This window comes from Gallinula chloropus (genome assembly GCF_964237585.1).
Source record: "Gallinula chloropus genome assembly, chromosome: 2".
Lineage (NCBI taxonomy): Eukaryota > Metazoa > Chordata > Aves > Gruiformes > Rallidae > Gallinula > Gallinula chloropus.
The window spans coordinates 146,921,388-146,934,501 of NC_140086.1; the positions used below are offsets into that span (position 1 = coordinate 146,921,388).

The 13,114-nt window shown below is 44.8% G+C and overlaps 1 long non-coding RNA gene across 1 annotated transcript; it reads left to right on the plus strand.

Annotated features, from left to right (window-relative positions):
- Window positions 1–8,254: 8,254 nt before the first annotated feature.
- On the plus strand, window positions 8,255–11,863 carry LOC311205381. The gene is made up of 3 exons (XR_014618149.1): window positions 8,255–8,401; window positions 9,384–9,465; window positions 11,674–11,863. It is a non-coding gene; the product is annotated as an uncharacterized lncRNA (long non-coding RNA).
- The last annotated feature ends 1,251 nt before the right edge of the window (window positions 11,864–13,114 follow it).

Sequence of the window (13,114 nt, forward strand, 5' to 3'; positions counted from 1 at the left end):
TGCAGGGAGCTCCAGAATAGCCTTTGCCTACCTCGCCACTGCCTTATCTTGCTTGCGAAGCGTGAGCCAGCTGGCAGGCTCTGAGCACGCTTGGTGCCTCAGACTTTGCATGGCAAACAGCACAGGGCACCATTTCCAAGACTGGGCTGCCTGCCTGCTGCTCTGTAATGTATCCACCTGTACTGGGAAAGGAAGACCTGCTTTTAAACTCTCACCTGGTTTCAGGTCTTCTCAGATCCCAGGCAAGTGCTTGAGACAACCTGAGATTTGTTTTCCTCCATCTCTTTGTTGACTTTGTTGTATGTTGCAGTAAGAGACACTCTGGGGGGGCTGTAAGTGAGAGTGACACCGATTGATCTCGTGGTTGTAAAGGTACTTACATAAAGTATGAAAAAGCTGCAGACAAGTCAGACCCAGGCTGAGAGTAATAAGGGATGCCGGGTTCCTGCTGACTGGTAGCCAGACTCTTTAGGAAACCTGACAGCAAACACACTAAATCATTAATCTGGCTTAAAAATTCAGGCTTAAATCTCATAAAAAAGACAAAGAGTTTGGTCTGGGCTGAGAATAGAAGCAGAAAAATGTCTTTGAGTGCTTTCCTTAAAACGCCTGTGTTAACAGTGAGGATTCTGTTCTGCAAAAGTCTCTGCCCAATTGAGAAGCTGCTTGATGGGGACAGTGACAGCCCAATCACAGCTCCTGAGAAGCAAGTGTCACGTAGCACACCTAGCACAAGCCTACACACTAAATTATCAGCTGATCTGAACTGCCACTTAGGCACTAAACCAAGTGGCTGGTTTGGGTTATTTTAAGATCTGAAGTGAAAAATTTGATCATCACATCCCCGAGCACATAGGTTGGTGGCATCTCTGCCAGCTTTCACCTGGCCTCCTCCATGGGCTGGTGGAAAAAGCTTTTCACAAATGTTTTCAACAAGACATTCTTTTTTTGTCACTTCCCTGATGCAGATTGATTCTTCCCCCTTGGCAGCAGGGTTTCAGTGCTGGCTCATGGTGGGCAGGCTGCAAGGCTCCCCATCCCCAGACTGAGAGCTGAGGGCCAGACACCCACTGCTATGGGAACCTCTCCTGTAAAAAATGTTGCATTCCTGGTTCATCCTATGTTTTTGATTAAAAAGTACGTACTAGAATGTGAATTTTCCATTGGGGCAAACCCTAACAAGCTGTCCACTTTAGCCTCAACAACACATCCCTGTGTTGCTCTGCAAACCAGGCTGCAAGCACAGGTCCTCCACAGGGATCCTGGCCTGGGGCTTTGCTCAGCCTTGCTGGGAGGGGGGTGAGGTGGCAGTTCATGCTGCTGTACTTAACACCCGCAGCTCTGACAGCGTTAACACTCACCTGGAGCTTTTTATTGCTATTATAAAATGGGAGTTTAGTTAACTTACTGTACCACCATATTTAGACAGAAAATATCCAAAGGTTTCAAGACTTCATGCCAAAAACTTTAGAACAAGGTGCTACAATAGTAAGTCCCTGTCTCTGTTTTGAGACCTCTTTTTCATAATGAGGTGACCACTGTTTGATTGTCCTTTCTCTGTCTTTTTAGACTAGGCATTATGACTAGGGATGGTTTATAGGGGTAAGAATACAAAAATAATTTCATAAGAATTCTCACTTCTTGCAGCATCAGCTACAAGTTACAACATAAAACCACCAAACCCTTGAAGATTATGTGAGAGCTATAGTCTGATGAGCCATTAAATCAGGTAACCATTATCCATTATTCTGGATATTTCAGGTAAAAAAGAAAAAAAAAAGTTTTAATGCTGTCTTTTTACTGCACTGCTTACTTTGCATGATCCTGTTTTTAATCAGCTCCCTCGGTAAGAACCACGGATAAATACCACCTTCACATGTGCGCACAAGTTCTGAACTTTGAACGAATGCAGTATGTTAATACATATTAATCTGTTTACTTACTTAGCCTGTGTCTGGTCACAGCCAATAAATCCACAAATCCAGGCGCTGCTGATTGTATGGCGGGCATGTAAGCACACAGTACACAAAGGAAAACCTGGAAATTTTTCAGCTCACGGAAAGCTGGACCTTACTTTGTAAAGTGGGCTGGTGCCACGCTGAAGATGTGCCTTCAGAGGTGTGGGGCTGTTTGCCGGTAGCTTGTTCCGTTTCGCACGCACTGCACAGTGGGACGCTACTCTCACCTCAAGGATGTCACCCCAAATTCATTAACTTCTGGATGTTACCTTCGAGCACAGCCTCAGTGAGTGCACCCAAGCCTCACACAAGACATCAAACCAGCTGTTCTGGGGGTTTATGTGATCCCCCCATCCCTGGGGTAAGACTAATGTGCTTTCCATCTAAGCAGAATTGGTTTCTTTGCAGGATGGACACAAGGATGTTAATTTTATGCAGAGACGTTGTGCAGCCTCACCAGGGCGTGCAGTACTGCCTTGCCTCGGGTGTGCTGGTGCTGAGCTTGATGTTGTAATGCCTGTGTGCCCCATTCGAGGGCTTAGGGGTAGCTGGCCTCCAGGCATACTGCACTTTGAGTTTAAACTGTACACAGCAATCATCTGACTACTTGGTTAGGAAGAGGGAAAAAAAAATCTTTGCTGTATTTTATGTCACCTTCTGAATGGGATAAAAGGCTGAGAGAGAGAATCCGTGTGTGGGTCCCTCTTGGCACAGCCTCCCCGCCTCTCTCCCATGGTTGTCCTGGATATTCAGGCTCCCCAGCACTCTGATCTGGGACAGAGCCTTCTGGAGCAAAGCTGTGCCTTAATTTGACTGAAAAAGTGCTACTAGTTGGGGGCTCGGGGCTGTGGGTCTCCCCCCATCCCTGAGCTCTGCTTTCTATAAGCGCCTCTGGAGCTTGTTCCGGGCAGTGTACCGGGGGTCCAGTAACACTTTAGTGAAGACAGATGTTAATGCTGAGCGAGCAGAAGCTAACAGACTCGCAGAGCTACCTTGGCAGCTCGCCCCATTTTTCAGATTTCAGTGTACCTACAAAAATTTGAAAAAACAAAACAAAACCAGAAGAAAGTCCTCTCTACATTTTGGCCTAGAGCAAACTCTGGTGTTAGTAGTTCATCAAGACACACTCTCTTTAGCTCTTTAAACACACAGCTAGATCAAAATAAAGTATGAAGAGCATAAAGTAACTCACAGACACCATTTATTAACACTGAGGCCTGCTGCAGGAAGAAAGTGACCTAGTAAATATCCTCCCTGAGTAGTAAAATAGCTGCTGTAAGGAGTTATAAGAACTTTTGTGAGCTGTAATTCCCTAAGGAAAAAAAAATAAAAGAGGTTTTTTACAATCTTTCATCTCTGCTTGAAAGCAGAAATAAAAAGCCTGCCCCTAAAGTACTAGGTGCTTGTGAGCCGCCTGCTAATAATGTCATCTTCTGTCTGGTCTTAAAGGAAAAGGAGAGATATGGAAAGAAAACAAACCCACAAACAGTGCTGGTCAGCTTTATGAGTGCCACAACTTCAAAGACTGGAAGAAATGCTCCCCAGACTGGCTGTTTGGAGGATCAAGAGTTCAGGAGCTTTAAAGGGCCTTTATTAAGAGAAAATTCTGCATGAGAAATTAACCGCCCTTGATAATACTGCAAACGGATATCTTGCACAGGCAGCCTGTGTGCAACTCCGACTCTGAGGAAAAGACAACAGTAGGAGCATACTTGCTTTTTGCTTGTATATGTTGTATTTTAACTGAGCATATTTTACACAAGGCTTTAGTGTGATGATGTGTGCAAATACCATCCCCTTTTTACTGGCGACTAAACTGAGATGGAGGGGAAGTGCAGCCAAAATTTTCATAAGCAATCTTATTTTTGGGATTCTTCCATCTGGATTGCTGAGTGTGAGACACACAGACATGTCTATCGGGGTGCTCCAAATCAGTGTGAGGGTACATTTGGAGGGTGCTGCCCTGTCCTGGGTGGATGATCTATAGAGAAATGAGGAAAGAATTGCAGGATGTTATGGGGAAACAGATTTCGTAATCAAGCGGTCTCCTCATTAAAATATCCATTCTCTGTTTTGCAAACAAGCAGGACTGTGGCAGTGCAGTCCTTTTGGTTTGCTTTGTTATTCTTGCAAAGTGTAGCACATGAGCTTTACGTGGCATATGCAGCATGAAAATAATGCAGATATTCCTTAGACACTCTGATATCTTTATCAACTCTAAGCAGGAAAACCGAGGCAGAAAATTTATGCTCAGCTATGTCCACTTAAACATATTCTTGCTTGTCCTCTTTCTCTGTAGCCTTTTTTTTTCCCTGTGGCAACTGCTGATTTGAGTTTAGCTGCACAGTGTCTAAGAAAGTTTACAGCAAATGTTCTAGCAATCAGAAATGTGATCATCCTCAAAGGATTTAGGAAAGTAAGCGGAATGCATATCAAAAGAAAAGCTAGAATGATTTCTCCGTTTGCTGCACAAACAACAGTGAAATACGTTAACCAGGAATGCAGCAGATTGCGTGCTAGATGCAGCACTGTGCTTGCAAATAATGAGTTAACCAGTAAGTTCACCAAAGTATACATGCTGCTTTTTTTTTTCTTCCGTGGACAACTGAGTCTCTAACAAGAACCACGTCTGTAATAAAAGTTATGATGTCTCTAGCAGGAACTGGTAGTGCAAATCAAACATACCATTAGCTTGTCAGGCTCAGCCAAGTGAAATAACAAGCAGCTGGGTAGTGCTGTACTCTGAAATGGAAAACTGTTGCCCCTTAACAGAAGATTTCCTCAGAGAAAATTAAGCATGAGGGGCAGCGACAGACCTGGTTATTCATGAGCACAGTGTCATGGGGAGGTCAGTGGAAGGACCTTACTTAAACCATCGTTCTGGTTCAGGAAATGCTGCCTGACTCCTGAAGTTAGCAGAGTGAACTCTCCCCAACACCTCAATGAGTAAATCAGGGTAGTAGGGAAGTGCCTGGCACTGGGGAAAATGGGGAAGGGAAGGGCAACATGCAATTTCCCGTCTGACCAGCCACGCTTGGCCATGAGACCCAAGTGCTCTCAGCTCCAAGGAGATGGAGAGGGGGATGGGACATGCCAGGGTAAGGGAGGGAAAGCAAGTCTCTTCTTGCTTCTCAGGGTACTGAAGAATAAACCTGGAAAGCGAAATGTTTCCCTTCGGCAGACAGGGAATTGGATGCAGACTGCACTGAGCTGGATGAGTTTTTGTACTTTGGGCTTTCAGCTAAACCCAGGCTGTTTGTGTTGCCGCATGCTCTTTTACAAGCTTTTGGCTGATGGAGGTTGGGTGGCAGAGTGGAAAATTGTTTGGGAGGTTTGCGTAGCCGTGTGTGTGTTCTGCAGCCTCAACGCCAGACATTGTTTATTGAGTCCTGCGAGGGATCCTGGTAATCACAGCTGATTTGCAAAAGCATATCTGTTGCCCATGTGTATCAATTAGATTGCAGTATTTGTGTACAAATCACAGACTTGATAATGATCCCACAGCTCGCAGCTGAGAGCATTTTTGCGCTCGTCCGGAGGGAGGTAGCACTGTTAAGCCTCGGTATTCCACTTCCAAAAATTTCTGCTGCTCTTCCAAAGGTTCACCCAGCTTTCAAATGCAGCCTCATGTCTAGTAGCTCCCTCCCATTGAATTCCAGCCTTTGAAATGTCCACAGACATCTCCTCATTACAGCCACCTCTCTGGCCTGCCAAGATCCCCTGTTCCTTGCCTGGGTCATGAGAGCCCCGTATCCATTTTTCGGTCAGTGGTCTGTACAGGAGAAAGTTGGGCTGTGCTTCCCAGAAGCCAGGTCTGGAAAGAGGGAATTTTGAAGCAGAAAAAATGTGTTCTCTGGCTCCAGATTCTGTCAGTTCCCATCCTTTTCTTGACGCTGGAATATGCCCAAGTATGAATAGAAAATGAAGGAAACAGCATTTTGACCAAAAAGCTTTTTTTTTCACAGAGCAATTCTAAACCACTTCCAAGTGCCCGTGGTACATGTACACACTGCTTCCACCAGCGACCTGTCTGGCCCATACCCAAAGGAGCGTAAGAGCACCTCTCTTGAAGAGGAACTGCCAGGCCGTTTCTGGGTTGGCAAAGGTGCTGCCAGAATAAAATCTGGAGTGTAAAAGGCATAGCAAACTTTTGCCCTGACTCTAATAATTAGAAATGGTTAGAAAAATGCTACAAGTATATTGCAAAAGAAAACCCCCAAATGCTTTTCTTTGCAACTCTTTTCATTTTGTTTTGATTTAAAAGTACAGTTGTGTTAATTTTTTCATTCAGTAACAAGGGAGGAAAACTCCCTCACTCCTTCATCCTTCTCTGCCTCAGGAAAAAGGAAAAAAGGAAGGGAGGAAGAAAAGAGGATTGCTGGGATGATAATGACTTGAATTGGTTTTTTTCTTGAAAAGTTAAAACATTTTGGAAAGAAATTTTCCATATTTCTTCTTGCTTTTGAAAGATCCTTTTAAAGAGAAAAGCTTTAAACTCCAAATACTGGCTAACTTTATAAACAAAATTCTTCCCCTGCTTTATTAAGGGAAGTAAACAAGGCACAAGTGATGGCTGAAGCAACAATTTCCAAGATGATTGACACATGCGAACTTTTATCTTTTCAGCTATAAACTTTGATTGGTTTTCGTCCCCCCTGCCTCACTTCCTCCCTTCCTCTTTCTAAAAATTATTGCTCTTCAGTTTGTTTTAATGGTGTTTATGTAATGTCATAAATATTCTTGTTTAGAACTGTAATTATTCCCTACAATTAATTCCGTTCATTCTGAGAGGTTGTGCAAGTTTTTCACTGGAGGGTATGTCTTTTATGTTCATGAGTTTCTCCATGTAAAATACAATGTGTCCATTCCTAAAGCCCTGCCTGGGAAGGGAGGGTTAACGCTTTTCCTTTTTCCCATGGCAATGTTTGGAAGCCTTTTTGTGGAGTGTTTAGTATCATTCCTCTTTGGGTTGGGATTAAGGTAATTGACAGGGCGTTGGGCCAGGGGTCCTTTAGCTGTCCAACCTCGGCTGCATGGGGTGGAAGCATGCCACGGCCAAAGTCACTTCCTTTTTCTTTCTTTTATATCCCATTAGTCTGCCTGTGTTTTCGATTTCAGAGGAATTCCTATAAGTACATCGACTGTAGCTGCTAATTGTGGGTAAAACGTCAACTATGTGGAGGCAGTGGGAGTTTTCCCAAAATAAGGACTACGGGACTCAACCCTCTGTATTCTCTGAAATGTATTTGCAGAGTGCAAAGATAATGATCAGCATTTCTGTGACAACTGCTCTGCGTTAGGTTAGGGCAAACAGTTGAAATCAGACCTTAAATAACAGGCTGAGCCCCATCCAACGCCGCCGAAGTGACTGACAGTGCATAAAGGCCAGATGCGTGTACATGGTGCCCAGCACGTTTACCTTTGGTGGTGTGCCTCACGTAACAAGTTACAAGAAGATGGATAGCAAGGCTTTCGTGCCCCAGAGCAAAGGGAAAAAAAAGCTCAGAGGAAAAGAGTAAAGGTTATACCTTAAAGAACTTACAGAATATATACGCAAAGTACACAGCTTGCCTGCTTCAGTGTCTTTCAGGCTTATTTTTGCATGGTATCATTTTTTCCTCATGTCTTAGCTGCTCAAAAAGCCTAATCTTCTCGAAATGTTTGGCTGTCGTCCTCTTAGACAGTTTCGCAAGCAATCGTGTTAATGCCCAGATGAATTGACTGTGATTATTCAGCATAAAATGAAAGAAGCTATGCACTATTTGGGGAACTTGTACAGTTTAATTTTTGTCCAATTCATTTGCAGAAGCCCTCTAGGCAGCTTCTAGTGCCGGCTGGGGAAGGGTTTGTAACCAGGGATCAGTACACTGCTGTTTAACACCCGAAGGAGGAACAGGCTGAAAGCACAGAGCCCTGCTCTCGCCACAGCAGGAGCCCCACGGGGACGCCTCAGTCCCCGGAGGAAGCATGCGATGCCGTGGGGGTCCTGCGGTCACAGAGGGTGTCAGCCAGGCCAGTGAGGAGAGCACAACCTGGCACCTGCAGAACAGCCAGACCCTGGTTTTGCCATGCTCATGCTGTTATATCTGTATCTACAAAAAGAAAAGAAGAATTTAAAAGTGACTAGAAATGCAATTTAAATGAAACAGTCTATAAAAACAGTCAGGAAACCGTTGGGAGACCTCAGTGGAAAATCCCAGAAGAGGCGGGTGTCCCCACACGTTCCCTTTCCAGGCCCCCATCACGGAGCCAGGGATCTCATTAGGTCATGTTTACCGAAGGCGCTTGTTTTCTGTCTTCTGATTCAGCCAGCGACAGGACACGAAGAGGACAAAGCCTGTCCTAAGTGACCACCGATGGAGCCAGCCCTATTCATGGATTAGGGCTGCCATGGAAACTCGGTTTGCAGAGCTCACCACCGCAAACACGGAATGAATGGCCAGGTCAGCACCCGAGATTAAAGGGGAGGGAAGAAGGGGATTGAGCAACTGTTTGCTGAACTCATTTCAGGAGCTTTCCTGGAATAGTCCAATATTCCAAAAATTGGAATCAAGAGTTTTTAGTTGAAACCAGAGCGAGGATTCCCCTTGTTTGAGAAAAGGGTTGTGTCCTTTGGATGCATTCAATGAAGGACAATGAAGAGAAGCTAAGTATTGATTTAACTTCAGAATAACCTTAAAAGACCTAAAAGAGGTTTAATGATCAGCCGTGTGCTGAAAATGAATCCCAGAGGGCTTATTGTTTAATGTAATGATTTACACAACGTGTTATCAGCCACTAGATTAAGAGTTCTGCTTGTGATTCTAATTTCGATCATTGTGAGACAAGACTCATGCCCAGGTTTTGGTTGTATGGATCTATTGGCTAGCTAATCCTACATGTGTCAAAAGCATGATTGACTGTTTCACCACCGGGAAAATAAAGCTTCTCTTACAACCTCAAACAATGAAGTGTGCAGCAAAGTGTTTTTTTAACAAGCATCTCTGGGTTTTGGGGAGGGGGAGGGGGGTTGTTGGTTTTGGGGGGTGGTTTGTTGGGGTTTTTTTTGTTCTGTTCTCTTTTTTTCCTGGTAATTCCCATGGTTTGGGGACAGCATGTGATTTGGGAGATCTGGATTTACATCCTACTCTCCTATAGTCCTCCTTAGGACCTAGAGCAAATTCCTTTCTCACAGGATTGCAGAGAAACATAGGTGTGCTCTCCACCGCCTGGCAGTACCTACCCCAAGGGCTACCTGTATATTGTAAAATGCACAGCTGGAAGCTCAGCACCTGAGAGACAGCTCTGCTCTGAAACCCAGCACAGATGCATGGGGAATACCTTGCAAGTCAGGAGAGCAATTCATCACCTCAAACTTTAGACCTGGAGGGAGCGGTGATGGCTAATGTGGTTTTATTAATCTCTTGCTTATGCCATTGCTCTTAGATGCAGCTGCAAATGGCACACTCAGCTGTGTTAGAAGACAAAGCTAGTACCTGAAAGCCTGGGAGATAGCTGCAGTGCTCTGGTAGGTGTATCTTCCTAGTTGGACAATGATGTCCTCAATGTTACTATTTGACTGCATTTTTCAGCCAATTGTGCACCTATTTTCGAGAACTTTTGTTTAAAACTTATGTCCTTGGCAAGGGGACTGTCAGAAAACACACTATTAAACTCAACATTGAACCCGTGGATCCTTTTCAAGACAGTAAAACATTTTCTGTCTTGGTGGATGAGACTGTGGTTTGACATTCTTCATTCTTTGCAAATCCAAACTAACCAGTTCTTCTTATCAGAATTGTTCCTATTTGCTGTGAGGCAGTTGCTTAATACTGTGTTCAAGTATCTTGCTGAGGTCTGTCTGGTTGGTTGTTCCCCAAATTTTCCATTTCTGCATAAGATAGCATATCAACCTTTCCCTAGTGCTCTGGGGTCTCATAAACACTCACAAGTTTCTAACAGCTCAGCAGTTGTCCTGGTTGAGCTGAAAACTGAATTTCCTCATCCCTTCCTCATGTTGGTCTTATCCAGAGACGTTTGAAGGTTTAAAACTCTGCTGAATGAGAAAAAAATGCTGAAGAGAGAAATCAAACAAAGTCAACGGCACTTCACAGTTTTCATTGGAAGGGAGACCTGGATCCATGGGCATAAAGCTGAAGAGGGACAGCTTGAGTGCTACATAAAGCTAGACACCAGCAGTAAGCACAAGGAAAGATCCAACTCTCATACAATGCCTCCTAAATTATCTGTTTGTACCAGCACACTGCAGAAATACAAACTAAAATAAGGGAAACTTCAGAAGTTTGGTCTTCTAATGTTAACGCTGGAGCAACAGGAGCCCTTGTGCAAATGTCGATGTGTAGGTCCTGCACAGGCACGCTCTTCTCAGAGCTGCAATGGCATCTCGCTCCGCACACGCATGTGCAAACCTCAGCTACCCCTGTGGCTCTGATTCCCCTGGAAGAAGTGACCTGAACATTTGCTTTCTTTTCCTCAGATCCAAAGGGATCTGAATGGAACTTCTCCCTTAGCCAGTGGCTCAATATGGAAAAGTCCACATGCATGTGCATCTGGCTCAGTCTGGCGGAGATGCCTCAAAGCTTCCTTTCCTGCTTATAGAAATGTTAGTAGTTTCTTCCTAAATACTCTAAAGAGGTTCCTTAGATCCAGTTACACATGTTTTGTGTTATTTGTGGTTTTGCTTTTCATAGTTTATTCTTCCCTCCCACAACTTGCCACTATCCCCTTCATTAACCCACCTAACTAAAAGCTGACATTTTCTGATTTAGTGTTCCAAGTCCTCCTGAAGTCGCCAGTCAGAAGAATAGCTGTGCCTCTGTTTGGTTAAAGGAAGACATTCAATATCACATTTTGTCTTTCCTGTGCTTAAAAATATTTTTTCTTCTGCCCTCAGTAAGAGATGAAAAGATGACCCTGCAGAGAAAAAGTCTCCATTAAATCAGCTGTTGGAGAGGAGGCAGGCTGGTTGTTTCATCTGAGTTTATTTTGTTTTGTGCTTAAATATATTTTGTTAACCCATGTTGGAAAAAAAAGGCAGGGGGGTGGGGGAGGGGAGTTGGTAAAAGAAGGGCAACTGCATCCTCCCACTGGAACTCAGCCTACAAGCTACCCTTTCTTGGGAGCTGGTTTGATTTCCCTTGGATTTTGCTTCTGCAGGCAGGGTGTTTTATCTGCCTTTTAGCCTCTGACCCAGAGGTGTGACCTTTTCACTTTTATCTCTTTTGGACTAAGCCTGGGCCCCGTCAAAGTTGCCCGAGAGACTAACGGGAAGTGCAAAGCAAGAAGGGTCATTTGTGACAGCGGAGAGGACAGAGCACTGCGGTGGGTGATGGTGAGGTGCCTCTGGGCTGCTCCCCGGGACAGGTACCCGTGGTCGTGCGGCCCGAGAGGCTGCTCAGCCTGCGCCTCTGGCAGCCGGCAGCAATGACAGCCCAAGAGCGGGCAGTGAGTGCTAACCCCTGCTAACCCATCTTTGCCTCCCACCCTATCAATATAGCACCAGTAAATAAAGCCATAACTAGTTTCAGGAGAGATGCTTGTTTATCTGCTTTTTAGTCGTGGTATAAACAGCTCATGGAAATAATATTCAGCTACTACCATCAACCTTTGTGCTTTTTAACTCCCTCTTCTTTCCACAGAGAAGTTTTATTCTGTGTCCTTGAATACAAGACACATTGAGCTTTAAAAACGTGCATCCAATTCTTGTATTTTGCAGATCCACAAAATCTGGGATGCCTTACAGCAGCGATGTCAGTAACAACGCCTCTCAACCCCCCTGAAGAGAACACGGAAAATCAGCACAAGCAAAATGTCTCTGTGACATGGAGCTGCCTGGGAGGTCTCCTGTCAGGATCTTTCCTGATGCTGGAGCAGGAAGAAAAGCTGTGTAAGTGATGTGACTGAATTTTCCCTTCATGGTGCTTGTCTCTGTTTCAGAGCCTCTGTGGTGACCTGCTCATCTTGCATGTGGGTCCTGCTCATCTTGCATGAGCATCAAGGGAGGATAACCTTGCAGGAGCAGTGGTGGATCACCCTGCCTCAGGCTACTTCGTGATGCATGGAAAAGCACTGCTTCAGGCTGCTTTGTTTCCTCACCTCAGTAGAGAAGCGGGAAAGGAAGAAGCAAGTAACAGCTACACACTACACACTCTGGGATTCCCTCCTGTTTTGGAAAGGAAAGGGAGACAAAGAGCTAGGGAAGATGAGTCAGGTGTTTCTCCTGTGTTCGATTCAAAGCCTGCAGTCTGCTTGCGTGCTTCCACTTGGCTCCAGGGGATGCGAGTTTGGACCACAGCTTCTTTTGAAGAAAGGTGTGAGAGGGGTGTGCAGAAAATTATAAGAGAAGGTCCTGCATCACAGGGAAACCTCTCCATCACACACTGTGAGGAATGACGCCTAGCTGGAGATCCCCATTGCAGGGAAGCATGGGGAGGTGATGACATATTCTATTAGGGAAAGGGAGAGTTTTCACATATTTGGGTTTTATTAAAAAAATGCCCACATACATTTTCTGTGGAAAGGAAGGATTTCTCACAGAAATTCCTCACACAGCATAGAGATGCTTCCTACAAAAAAAACACAAAACGCTTTCCAGTTTTAAATAGAAACATTTTCATCAGCTTATCCTAGAGGTGAGGGCTCTGACCCTTAGATAGCCTTTGGAGGGGAATGTGGATCAGGAGTGACGTCCTCATAGACATGGCTACAAAATGTGTCACAGCATGTGTTCAATATCCTGTCAGAAACACAGGATAACAAAGATTAGGTTATTCTCCGTTCTCCAGCTCTCTTGTGCCCTAAAGCCACTTTGTGCAAGTCCAGTAGCTCTAATGGACCAGAGCCCACCAGAGTAAAACCAGTCATCTGCTAATAACAGTCCAACACATCCAAGATGCTTTGCTATAAACAACGCTTTTCCTTTTTTTCTGCAATACCTATGTTCCTGAGCACAAAGATGACTTGCACATGTTAGTGCACATGGCTTATTTCTTCATCATATTTCCAGTGTGTGCACTTTGGTGGAGTCTACTCCACTGCAGCATCTCTGGTCTCCCCCCAGAGCGGCCTGTTGCATGGCAGAGGCTGATGCTCACCCCAGCTTCCAGCGTGTGCCACATCAGTGGAACATGAATCATGGCTGGTGTTTGGGCTTTGAA